At 54.4% G+C, this 12,824-nt stretch overlaps 1 long non-coding RNA gene across 1 annotated transcript in view; it reads right to left on the reverse strand.

Annotated features, from left to right (window-relative positions):
* Positions 1-10,059: 10,059 nt before the first annotated feature.
* LOC122460944 overlaps positions 10,060-12,824 on the reverse strand; it is a 6,780-nt gene continuing 4,015 nt past the window's right edge. Inside the window, exon 2 of the long non-coding RNA XR_006282588.1 lies at positions 10,060-10,360. This is a non-coding gene — a long non-coding RNA (uncharacterized LOC122460944). The remainder of the gene's footprint in view (positions 10,361-12,824) is intronic.

A 12,824-nucleotide genomic window follows, 5' to 3' on the forward strand; every position in this document is an offset into this window, starting at 1 on the left:
ACAAAGTTGTGGATTTTCTTGATTTTTTTTTCAATGGTTTCAAAGGGGGTGGGACTCAGTTTCCCTGGGTGTTACTGGTTTAACAAGGTGATGGGAGAGGGAGTTTGTTGTTAGAGGACCAATGACAACTTGGCACCCTGGCCAAAGCCCGGGAGAATGGATACCCCAGCGACTGGTGACCGGGGGGGCCAGCTCAGGAGTCACAGCCAGTTCTGGCCAGTGGGAGGACAATGGGCTATGGAAAGAGTGGACCCTGGTGACCTGACCAGCTGGTTCCAGCCAGTGGGGAACAAAGGACGGCTGAGACGAGTCCCAGGAGACCCTGTTTACCTGGATAGAAGACAAAGGACAGAGGTGGGGCTTGGGGGCAGGTGATATCAGATGCCGCGGTCTCTGGACTGGAGAGAGAGAGCAGGCAGAGCCCACCTGGATGCAGGAGAGACTCAGATGTACTGTGCTGAGGGCAGCCAGGCCTGAGGGCCCAGAGGGTTTCCTATGTGGTGTTCAGACGCTCAGTAAACCCTCCTGTTTTACGCTGACTGAGAGTTGCTCCAGTCTAGAAAACAGGGTTGCATTATTCCCTCTGGGAGTGGAGGCCATGGGGGTCCAGAGCGAGTGGACTTCCTGAGGGGGCCCATGGCGAGAGACAGGTGTGGTAAAGGCTCAGAGAGGTGCAGTTCTTCAAGTGCTTGCTCATATCGATTCCAATAAGGTGTGCGCGCTGCATGAACAGCCGTCAGAAAGTTTTACCCTAGTAACACCCGGTGGGTTGGCTGTGGAGCCCCCTAGAGTGGTGCCTTCATGGCGCTTGATATATACCCCAGCTGACCTGACGCCTCCTCAGTTTCTTCTTACCACCCATGATGGTCATTGGAACTGTGGATTCTTGCTTCGCTTGCTCTCCACTCTCCCTAGCATAATAGTTAATAGTTAGTTAGTTAGTTATAGTTTGGTTTTTACTTAGTGCTAGTTGGGTTCGGGGGCTTTCCCCCCCTCCCCGATTCTTCTTCTCAGGCTTATGCCCAAAGCTCCGGGATTCAAGCCCTGCAGTTCCTGCTCTAAGCCCATGCCAACGGGCGACCCCTATGACTCTTGCCTGAAGTGTCTGGGGGAGGCTCATCAAGCTGAGAAGTGCAGGATATGTAAAGGGTTTAGTCCTCCGACTAAAAGAAGTGCGACTTTCATTTAAAGCAGCTCCTTGTGGAGGAGGCTTTTAGCCCTCAGCCTCCTGCAGTTTGCAGTGTTCAGGAGGCTGGGGGGGGGGGAGTGAGGGCACGGCGTGCAGCCTCCCCCATCCCTCCCTCCAGCCTCCTGAATGCTGCAAGACAGCTGATTGCCATGGGCAGGAGGCGGGAAGAGCAGGGGGAAGGCACTGATCTGTGGGGTCTGCCGGCAGGCGGGAGGTACTGGGCGTGGGGCAAATAGGGGGGCTGCCAGCCGTGGACAAAGCAGGTGGCCAAACGACGTTATAGGGGAACATTGCACAACTTTAAATGAGCATGTTCTGTAATGGAGCAGGGATATAAGATGGAAACAAGGTTAAGTGAGAGGACGTTAAGTGGGGAGTTACTGTAGCAAAATCGACCCTAGAACCAACCCAGAGAATAGAATTTGTTGGAGCGGTTCTGGACTCCGTTCAGGCGCGAGCCCTCCTGCCGGACACTCGTTTCCAAGCTATCATGGGCCTCATCTGGAGCCTTCAGAGCTTCCCAGCCTCGTTGGCAAGAAGTTGCGTGAGTCTTCTCAGCCACATGGCTTCCTGTACATACATGACCAGGCACGCCAGGCTACGACTCCACCTGTTGCAAGCCTGGCTCGCTTCGGTCTATCATCCCGGTCACAACAGTCTGAACTTGGTGGTCATCGTCCCGAAGCGAGTCCTGGCCTCCCTCCGGTGGTGGCTAGATCCCCGGGTGGTGTGCGAAGGAGTCCCTTTTCACAGTCTGCAGCCCCCCTTGTCTCTGGTCACGGATGTATCAGCCCTGGCATGGGGCGCCCACCTCGGAGACCTTCAGATGCGGTACCTGTGGCCTCCATCGACGCTCTCCCTTCATATCAACATCCGGGAGCTGATGGCGGTGCGCCTTGCCTTTCAGGCCTTCCAGGAACAGCTACAGGGTCATTGTGTGGCGGTTCTCATGGTCAACACCATGGCCATGTTCTACATCAACAAGCGGAGGGGGCCCGCTTCTATCCCCTCTGTCAGGAGGCTGTTCGACACGGAATTCTGTATAGCCCACTTCATTCACCCGCTGGGGTCCTTTCTCCCTGGGGACCAGAACATGCTGGTGGACCACCTCAGCAGGTCCTTCGACTCCCCTGAGTGGTCGCGCCGACTGGATGTCATCCACCCCATCTTCCAAAGGTGGGGGTTTCCCCAGATCGACCTGTTTGCCTCCTGCAGCAACTGGAAATGCCCAGCATTCTGCTCCTTCCAAGGTCGCTGCCTGGGCTTCCTCACAGACGTGTTCCTGCTTCTGTGGATGGGTCACCTGTCTTACACTTTTCCTCCATTTCCCCTTGTGCACAAGGTCCTGCTCAAGATATGCAGGGACAGGGCGTGGGTGATTCTGGTGGCTCCGGTGTGGCCCAGGCAGCATTGGTATACCACGCTGCTGGAATTGTCCATGGATGCTCCAGTCGTGTTGCCTCTTCTTTCCGACCTGCTCACTCAGGATCACGGACACCTCTGCCATTCCGACCTGCAGTCTGTCCACCTCATGGCATGGATGCTGTGTGGCTGAACCTTTTAGAGTGTCTGTGTTCGGGAATCTGTACAATAAGTACTGATGGGGAACAGGAAGCCCTCCACTCGAGCCATGAATCTGATGAAGTGGAAGCGGTTTTCGTGTTGGTGCTACCAGCGCTGAACCCCCCCTCTCCAGGCACCGGTGCCTCTCATTTTGGAGTACCACCTGGACCTGAAGCAGCAAGGCCTGGTGGCATCCTCTGTGAGAGTTCACCTCGCGACCATCTTGGCCTATTCAATCGGGTGTGTCTGGCCGCTCTGTCTTCGCCATCTGATGGTTGGTCATTTTCACAAGGGCTTAGACCGCCTCTACTTTCAGGTCCAGCAGCCGGTCCCCAGGTGGGACCTTAACCTGGTGCTTTCAAGACTCATGGGGGACCTCGTTTGAGCCGCTGGCCTCATACTCCCTCCTTTATCTCTCTTGGAAGACAGCTTTCCTTGTCGATATCACGTCAGCAAGGCGTCTCTGAGCTGAGGGCCCTTACCTCAGAACCGCCTTACATGGTCTTCCATAAGGATAAGGTGCAACTTTGTCCTCACCAGGCCTTTCTTCCCAAGGTGGTGTCAGCCTTCCATACCAACCAGGACATTTTCCTGCCAATTTTTGACCCGAAATCTCACGCCGGTCCCCAGGAACAGAGGCTGCACTCCCTCGATGTCCCTAGGGCCCTTGCCTTCTATATCAAACACACAAAGCCGTTCAGGAAATCAACACAGCTTTTTGTTGCAGTGGCGAACCGGATGAAAGGCCTCCTGGTCTCCTGTAAGCGGATCTCTTCATGGATCACGTCCTGCATCTACGCTTGCTATGAGCTGGCCGGTGTACCGACCACGGCCCTCACCGCTCACTCCATGAGAGCCCAGGCCTTGTCTGCGGCATTCCTGGTCCAGGAGATCTGCAGAGCAGCGACTTGATCCTCGGTGCATACTTTCGCTTCGTGCTACGCCATCGTCCGGTACGCCAGAGACGACGCAGTGTTTGGTAGAGTGGTACTGCACTCCACGTTACTTCACTCCGACCCCACCACCTAGGTAAGGCTTGGGAGTCACCTAATTGGAATCGATATGAGCAAACACTCAAAGAAGAAAAAACAGTTACTGATCTTTATAACTGTTGTTCTTCGAGATGTGTTGCTCATGTCCATTCCAAACCTGCCCCCGTTCCCCTCTGTCAGAGTGCTTGGCAAGAAGGAACTGAGGAGGCACCAGGTCGGCTGGGGTATATATCGAGCGCCATGAAGGCGCCACTCCAGGGGGCTCCACAGCTGACCCGCCGGGTGTTGCTAGGGTAAAACTTTCTGACAGCCGTGCACGTGGCGCACACACACCTAATTGGAATGTTGAGAAGGGCTGTCGAAGAGGGTTCCCCACAGGGACCATATGGGCCAAGAGTGGGCATGTCCTGTAAGTCCGTGACAATGTGGTAGCAGAGGATGGTTTGTGGATGCACCCTATAGACAGTCGGCTACAAGCGCAGGCACTTTGCAGTGAGTGCTTGCCAGCGATAAAACGAGGGAATTGAAGGAACCAGCGGAGAAATGGCGTCTAACCAGCTCCATAAGAGGGACCTGGCGCATCTGTGCAGAGAGAGAAGGCTGAGTGTGGGGAGACTCACTAAGGAGCTGCTGATGGCTCAGCTTGTAGAGAATGACCAGTCTGAGCAACAGGCTCCAGATCCCAGGGGGGATCCCAGGATGCCCATAGAGGTGGGGAGTAGCCATGGGGGCAGTGTAGCAGCCGGGAATCTATCAGACCCAACTCTCCAGTCAGGTTTCTCCCTGGAGGAGCTGCAGAGGCTGGAGCTGAAAGAGAAGGAGGTGGAGCTGGAGGAGCGGAGGCTGGCGGGCCATGCAGAACAGCAAAAGCACGAGTTGGGATTTGGAGGAGAGGTAGGCCAAGAGGGCCTGCCAGGGGGTAAATGGGGAATGGCCCCAAGACACCAGTTCTGTGGGGAATCTAGACACCAAACTGCTGCCGGTTTAAGGGTGGAGGGGATATTGATGCCTACCTCACAGCCTTTGAGAAGGCCTGTGATCTGCACCAGATTGACCCTACAGACAGGCTCCGCTGTCAAACCCCCCTGCTGGGTCCCAAGGCCATAAAGGCATTCAGCCAAATGGATGGTATTGAGACGGGGACTATGACCTGTTTAAACAGGCTTTGCTGCTGAAGTTTGAACTGACCCCCGAGGCGTACAGGAAACGATTCTGGGGTGTACGTAAGACCTCAGGAGTCACCTATAAGGAGGTCGCCAGCCTGCTGGGGGAATATCTCCGCAAATGGGGAAGGGCACAGCGGCCATTACCGCAGAGGCCGTGTGTAACCTGGTAGGGTTGGAGCAGCTATATGACATCTGCCCTCCAGACCTTAAGATGTGGTTAGTGGACCGGAAGCCTAAAGATCTGTGGAGTGCGGGGGCACTGGCGGATGAGTTTGTGGACAGCAGATCGGGGAGAAGGAAGATCCACATCGGGGACTCGGAAGGGGAGTCACCCAGAGACCTCTCAAAGGTGGGGCTCCAGTTCCAGAGCGCCCGTACTCAATCCACTGGGTGAGTGTGGGACAGGTCCTGGGGGACAATTAGCACAAGGAGCATCCAGGGCTTCTGGGACACGGGTGCAGAGGTGACACTGGCGAGGCCCGAAGTGGTGGACCCAGACCAGTTAGTGCCCAATGCATAGCTGACCCTTAGGGGAGTGTTGGACCCCCCCATCAAGGTGCCTGTAGTGAGGATACACATGAAATGGGGGGCTAAGGAGGGACCCAAAGAGGTTGGGGTGCACGATCACCTGCCTACTCAGGTGCTAATGGGTAATGATTTGGCCTGATGGCACTCAGAGCGCCCTGGTCCTTACCCGGAGCCAGAGCCAGCGAGGGATGTGGGACCTCCCAATTGGGGAGGACTGAAGCACCGAGGGTAGGGCTTGACAGGGCTGGGCCAGAGTCTCCATCCCAAGGTGGGGAAACTGAGGCACTGCCAACCAGGGCTGTAACCTCAAACCCAAGAGCTGAATTCCAGATGGAACTGCAGGAGGATCCTTCCTTAGAGAAGCTGAGGGCCCTTGCTGGCCACAGTGGTCCAGGATTCCAGTGGGAGCACCGCTGTGAGAGATTCCTGTGGGAGAAGGGATTCCTGTACCGGGAATGGGCTGGTTTGGGGCAAATTGAACCTTGGAGCCCAGAGGTACCGCCACAGACTGTTGTACTTGGCCCACAATATTCTCCTTTCAGGACATCAGGCACACCAGGCAGAGGCTGCTGCAGAACTTTTACTGGCCCAAGGTCTTTGACACTGTCCAACAATATTGCAGGTCCTGTGACTCCTGCCAGAGGGTGGAGAAGGCCCAGAATAAGTGTAAAGCAGCTCTGAGACTTTTGCCCATCATAAAGGAGTCTTTCCAGAAGGTCGCTATGGACATGGTGGGGCCCCTCAGCAGGGTGACCTGATCAGGGAAGAAATCTGTTCTGCTGGTGGTGGATTTCACTACACGCTACCCCGAGGCAGTGGCCTTGTTCTTGATTGAGGCAGACACCATGGAAGACGCACTGCTTACCATTGTAGAGTGGGTTTCCCCAAGGAGGTCCTTACAGACCATGGGTCTAACTTCATGTCAACCCTGCTCCAGTTCTTGTGGGAGAAGTGTGGGGTCCAACACACCTGGGCCTCGGCATATCACCCTCAGTCCAATGAGCTGGTAGAGAGATTCTGAAAACCTTTATGGACCAGCACTTGCAGGACTGGGACAAGTTTTTACCCCACCTGCTGTTTGCCTACAGGAAAGTGCCCCAGGAATCCACAGGGTTTTCCCCATTTGAGTTGCTGTATAGGAGGGGACCTCTGGACTTGATGAGGTATGAGTGGGAAGGGAAGGCCTCTCCTGATGGAGAATCAGTGGTGGAGTATGTACTGACCTTCTGGAAAAAGCTCACTGAGCTCGGGCTTGGCCAGGGGAAACCTAGTCAGGGCCCAAGGGAAGAGAAGGTCTGATATGACTGCTCAGCACGTGCCCACTCCTATGCTACAGGGGACCATGTGATGCTTCTCATCCCCGTGAGGAAGAACAAGCTGCCTGGGACGGCCCCTTCAAGGTCATCAAACAGGTAAATGAGGTGAACTACACACTGGAACTGTCTAACTGGGCTCACAGCCACCGGGTGTACCATGTCAACATGATGAAGCCACACTGGGACAGGGAGAAGGTGGTGCTGGCTGTGTGTGGGCAGTAGGAGGAGAAGGGAGAGGATCCCCTGGTGGGATTCCTCCCTGAGGCTGTGGCTGACCCCTCACTGGAATCAGTTCCCCTCTCAGACCAGCTCACCCCTGGCAAGCAGGCTGAGATCAGAGGGGTGCTGCATTCGTACCATCAGCTGTTTTCCAACTGTCCGGGGCTCATGAACCTGGCTGTTCATTGGGTGGAGATGGGAGCCCGCCCTCACATCAGGTGTTCCCCATTCAGGGTCACTGGGAAAGCAGCCCAGGATCTGGAGAGAGAGGTCGGAGACATGCTGGCTTTAGGGGTGATCCAGCCATCTTCCAGCCCCTTGGCCTCTCCTTGTCATGTTGGTCCCCAAGGACAGGTCGATCCAGTTCTGTGTGGACTATCAGAAGCTCAGTGTCCTCACCGTGTCTGATGCCGACCCCATGCCTAGGACCAATGAGATCCTAGATATGTTGGGGGCTGCCCGGTATCTATCTCACCAAAGGCTATTGGCAAATGCCTTTGGACCCAGAGGCCAGGGCGAAGTTCACCACTCCAATAAGGCTCTTCGAGTTCCTGGTCATGCCTTTTGGCCTCAAGGGGGTACCTTCAACCGTCCAGCACCAAGGGGGATTGAGGACTTTGCTCTAGCGTATATGGACAATATCTGTATATTTAGCCAACCCTGGGAGGACCATGTGTCCCAGATGAAGAGGGTGCTCGGTCACCTCCAGGATGCAGGACTGACTATAAATGCTGGAAGGTGCAAGGTGAGGATGGCAGCCACCTGAAGCCAGAGCTGGCCAAAATGGAGGCAATCAAGGATTGGCCCACTCCCCAGACTAAGAAGCAGGTCCAGGCTTTCATTAGGATGGCGGGGTACTACTGGAGGTTTGTGCCACACTTTAGCTCCCTGGCAGCTCCCCTGATGGAGTGTTGTAGGAAGGGCAAGCCAGACAGGGTGGTCTGGACCAGCCGGTTCCAGCCAGTGGGGAACAAAGGACGGATGAGAAGGGAGGCCCCGGTGACCCTGTTTACTTGGACAGAAAACATAGGGACAGAGGCGGAGCTTGGGGGCAGGTGATATCAGATGCCCAGCTGGAAAGCATGGGTCTCTGGACTGGAGAGAGAGAGCAGGCAGAGCCCATGTGGATGCAGAGGAGACTGAGATGTGCTGTGTTGAGGGAGGCCAGGCCTGAGGGCCCAGAGAGTTTCCTATGCTGTGTTCAGATGCTCAATAAATGCTCCTGTTTTATGCTGGCTGAGAGACGCTCCAGTCTAGAGAACAGGGTTGCATTATTCCCTCTGGGAGTGGAGGTCCCAGGGGTCCAGAGCAAGTGGACTCCCTGAGGGGGCCCACGGCGAGAGACAGGTGTGCTAAGGCTTAGAGAGGTGCAGTTCCAAGAGGTGGAGGGGCTTAACCCCTGAGAAGGGCTGTCACACTGAAGGGGGTTCCCCCCAGGGCCCATATAGGGGCAAGAGTGGACATGTCCTGTGAGACCGTGACAAGGTAGGAATGAGGTTTAGTGGAGGGGAAGGAAGGAGCAGGCCTGGAACAGTAGGGTCAGCATTAGGCTCTGCAGAATATTTGTATGCTGCTTCCAGCACTGTTTAATACTCATCATCTGCTTATGAGCAAGGCCCTGTGTGACCCGTGGCGCCTAAACCCAACCGCAGGAGCCTCCTGCATGTGCAGCAAACTGGGGATTGTGTGTCAGCTTTGGGTGAGTTAAAACATGGGGTTTTTACCCAGATGTGACTCCAGAAGCCCTGCCTCACTTTGTTAAATTCCAATTATTTTACTCTGACCCAAAGCTTCCTCTACACCAGAGTTGGGATGAATTATTTCATTGTGGACATAGTAAGGGGGAAGGCAGGAGGGTTTGGCAGCTGCTTGGGATGGGCAGGAGGGGACATGGCAGACAGTTGGGGTCTTTGGCAGCTGAGAACCAGTTTGAGACTGGATGTTCCTGCCGAAATGAACAGTGAAATAGTTAACGTTGGCCCTTAAAATTGTCTTAGGTTTGGGTAACTGCTTTGAATGGGGGAGCTGGTCACTCAGAACTGCGGTTTCAATCTGTCTCCCTGCAGCTAGAGGCAGTGTGGAAGGTGGTTGTTTTTTTGCAGCTCTGGGGGGTTAGATCAGGGGTGGCCAACCTGTGGCTCTTGAGCCACATGTGATGCTTCAGAAGTTAATATGCGGCTCCTTGTATAGGCACCGACTCCAGGACTGGAGCTACAGGCAACAATGTGCCGGGGGGGTGCTCGCTGCTCACGCCCTGCCCCCTCCCCTGAGCCTCCCGTGCCCTCACTCCTTCCCCTCACCCCCAGAGCCTCTTGCATGCCACAAAACAGCTGATCAGGAGGTGCGAGAAGGGAGGGGGAGGCGCTGATCAGCAGGGCTGCCAGTGCATGGGAGGCATAGGCACCGACTTCTGCTGGCGCCGATGGGTGCTTAACCCCCCTCTGGGGAAAGGGTTGGAATGGGGGTGGGGCCAGGGGCAAAGTCCCCACCCCATTCTAACCCCTTCCTCAAATCCCTGCCCTGGCCCCGCCTACTCCCCCCTCCCTCCCAGAGCTTGTTATGTTGCAAAACAGCTGTTTTGTGGTGGCAAGCACTGGGAAAAGTGCACACACTGCACTCAGGGGAGGAGGTGAGGTGAAGTGAGGCGGCAGGGGAGCTTTGCTGCCGGTAGGTGCAGAGCACCCACCACTTTTCCCCCATGGGTGCTCCAGCCCAGGAGCACCCATGGAGTCGGTGCCAGGTGGGGGAGCTGATGGGGGGGGCTGCTGACGTATTACTGTGGCTCTTTGGTAAATTCTGGCTCCTCCTTAGGCTCAGGTTGGCCACTCCTGGGTTAAATGCTCTCCAGAATTAACTTAGTCTGTAGCATGATTCTGCTGCAAGGGACACATGCTGTGCCAGAGACCTTTATCCACTGAAGTCAAAGGGAGCTGCAGGCTAGGCAGGCATTCTAGAAAATCGGGCCACTTATTTAGGTGCTGATTTAGGAGCCTAACTTCACAGATTTCGAGGCCAGAAGGGACCACAGTGATTATCTTTGCTGTCCTTTCTATATAACACAAGCTAGAGAAAAGCCCCACAGTAAGTCCTGTTTGAAGTAGAGCAGATCTTTAATGTACCCAATCTTGATTTAAAAATTGTTGGTGTCAGAGAATCCACCACAATCCTTGGTCAGCTGTGAAATGCTGGGCAGATGATGCCCAGAGCCCTGATTCACTGCACTAAAGCTAATGGCTTGTGTGAATTAATGCACCAGAAATGAGCAAGGTGTGTTGGAAAATTCTGGTGCCCAGAGGGCTAAAATGCTGCACTTTATTCCAGCTGCATAGAATTAGCTGCCATAGCTCCTACCCCCCTCCCATAAACCTGCTAGTCTCTTGATCTACACTGGGGGGGGGAGACATAGCTCAGTGGTTTGAGCATGGGCCTGCTAAACCCAGGGTTGTGGGGGGGAGCATTTAGGGATCTGGGGCAAAAATTAGGGATTGGACTAGATGACCTCCTGAGGTCCATTCCAACCCTGAGATTCCATGATTACATAAAGCTGATTGAGATGCAAAATCTGCTTCTCCTTTTTTAATCTGAAAGCAGCAGCCACCCTCTTTCTGAGCTGGATTCATTTAATCCAAGAGAGCCGTGTCTGAGAAGGGGGGGCACCTAGCCCAGCAGTTTTACAGTTACTGTGGGAAGGGTGAATTCCACTGCATTCCTGTGGAAGGTGCTCCAGGACAGCAAATACAGGCTCAGCCAATGTGGAACTAAGCATGCCGCAATGACTTCTCCCAGCAGCACCCAGACTTGCTGTTGGCAGGTGCCCCAGGCAGCCTGAGCCTTTTTTATTTTTTCTGCAGCTGCCAAGAAAAGCTAGTGAAATTGACCTGTAGCCTGAGAATGGCAGGAAGAAACTATGCTAAGATGCTGAATGAGATACAGCCTGCTGCATCATAGTCCCTCCTGCGCTAGCGTCTTCACTGGTAGGGTATCAAGGAGGTTAGTCCACGTCTCTCCTCTGCCTGCTTCCTTCCCATCAGCTCCTTAGGGGTAGGATCCCTAGGCACAGGGAGCTGTTCTTACCCTGTGGTGATAAATGCTCCCTGCTGCACATTAAAAGCACCCATCAAAGAGGATTCCTCTGTTCTCTCAGCAGGAACTTAGTGGATAATAAGGCAATTAAAACAAAACAAAGTGGCACAAAGCTGACAAGGCTGCAGCTGCTTGAAATCTTTAATTAAAAAAACCTCTGGCTCCAACTTAATGTTCCTTGAGTAGGCTCTGCTCCCACTTCCCCTGCCCCCCAGAGGGAATATGATGCACCTCAGTAAGAGGATTGAAACAGCTGCTGAGGCTGGCTGCAGCTTCCTTGGGCTCCAGCAGGAGTCAAACCCTTTCTGGTTTCAGAGTAGCAGCCGTATTAGTCTGTATCCGCAAAAAGAACAGGCGTACTTGTGGCACCTTAGAGACTAACAAATTTATTTGAGCATAAGCTTTTGCGAGCTACAGCTCACTTCACGGGATGCATGCATCTGATGAAGTGAGCTGTAGCTCACAAAAGCTTATGCTCAAATAAATTTGTCTCTAAGGTACCACAAGTATTCCAAACCCTTTCTGCATCTTTTACAGCTGGTGGGACCTCCCTCCTAGAGAGGGGGTGGGGAGGGTTGTCATTTAACCAGGGAGGAGAGCTGCACACACAGAGGAGTCCATGGGACTGCATCCTGAACCAAGGCTGCTCGTACCTCACTAACAGAGAGGAGGGGCACTTCCTCCCTCGCCCTTTAACAGAAAGACTGTGTCAGTGCAACATAAAGGTGAATGGGCTGCCCGGATCATTCCATGCTCACACAATGGCCAAGAGGACTGCACAGTAGCTATTCCAGGCACGAGGAAGGGCCCCCATGTCCTGTGATGGAATTGAGCCCTAGTCAAGCCCATGTGCCCCAGACTTCTCCCAGAGAAGGGCTGCACCTTGGAGGGCCTAACCCAACATTTGTTCTTTTACCCAAGAGGCATAAAACCAGGAGTTGCTTCCAAAGTCTCCAGTACGCTCATTCTTGGAGCCCACTCCTTTCCTCCCTGCCAGGCACAGAGGGTTCAGTCTAACTCGTTTCTCCCCTTCCCCAGAAGACAGGCTTTGCCTGCGGGCTATAGCACCAGGTGTGCAATATGTCCCCCCTCCCAATCTCTCAGGGACCTGGGGGCTGTGGTCCTTTCCCACATGATATGGCTAAATACACTACAGTACATACAACAGGACTGTGTCCCAGTAACACACAAAATGGGAGCAAGCCTGCTGCTCTCACACCCACATACCACAAGGAAGGGAACAGTGGGCCTGAGCTTTGCCCAGGAGTCTGTCAGAGGAACAGGGGGGAGAGGATGGTGCATAAGCCTCAGGAGCTGAGGTTGATTCCCAGATCTGCCCCCAGCTCCTTGTGAGACCTTGGACAAGTCACTTCCCTCTCTGTTCCTCAGTTTCCCCAGCTGTACAATGGGGTGGACAATACTGACTACTCCATGAGGTGTGTGGGAAGGACTGTTTGGAGGCTGCAAAGTGCTGTGAGATCCCTGGATGGAAAGTACTCCAGGAAGCAAGAGAGCATACCCTCAGCTCTCCGACCTTCCATGGAGAAGCTCCCAGCTTCCCATCCCCTCCAAACCATCTGGGAAACAGTTCCAGCCCCACAGATCTGAGCTGCCCAAATTGCAAGGTTGGGAGATCCCTCTCAGCAGCTGGTCCCAGCTGCTATAAGGCTGGAGCCCTGCTCTACAGAGAGCACACAGACTAAGGTCCTTGGCTGGCTCCACTCAGAGTGGCTTTAAGGAGCAGCCCAAGTTGAAGTACACAGGAAGG

This window comes from Dermochelys coriacea, chromosome 7 (assembly GCF_009764565.3).
Source record: "Dermochelys coriacea isolate rDerCor1 chromosome 7, rDerCor1.pri.v4, whole genome shotgun sequence".
In the NCBI taxonomy this organism is placed as follows: Eukaryota; Metazoa; Chordata; order Testudines; family Dermochelyidae; genus Dermochelys; species Dermochelys coriacea.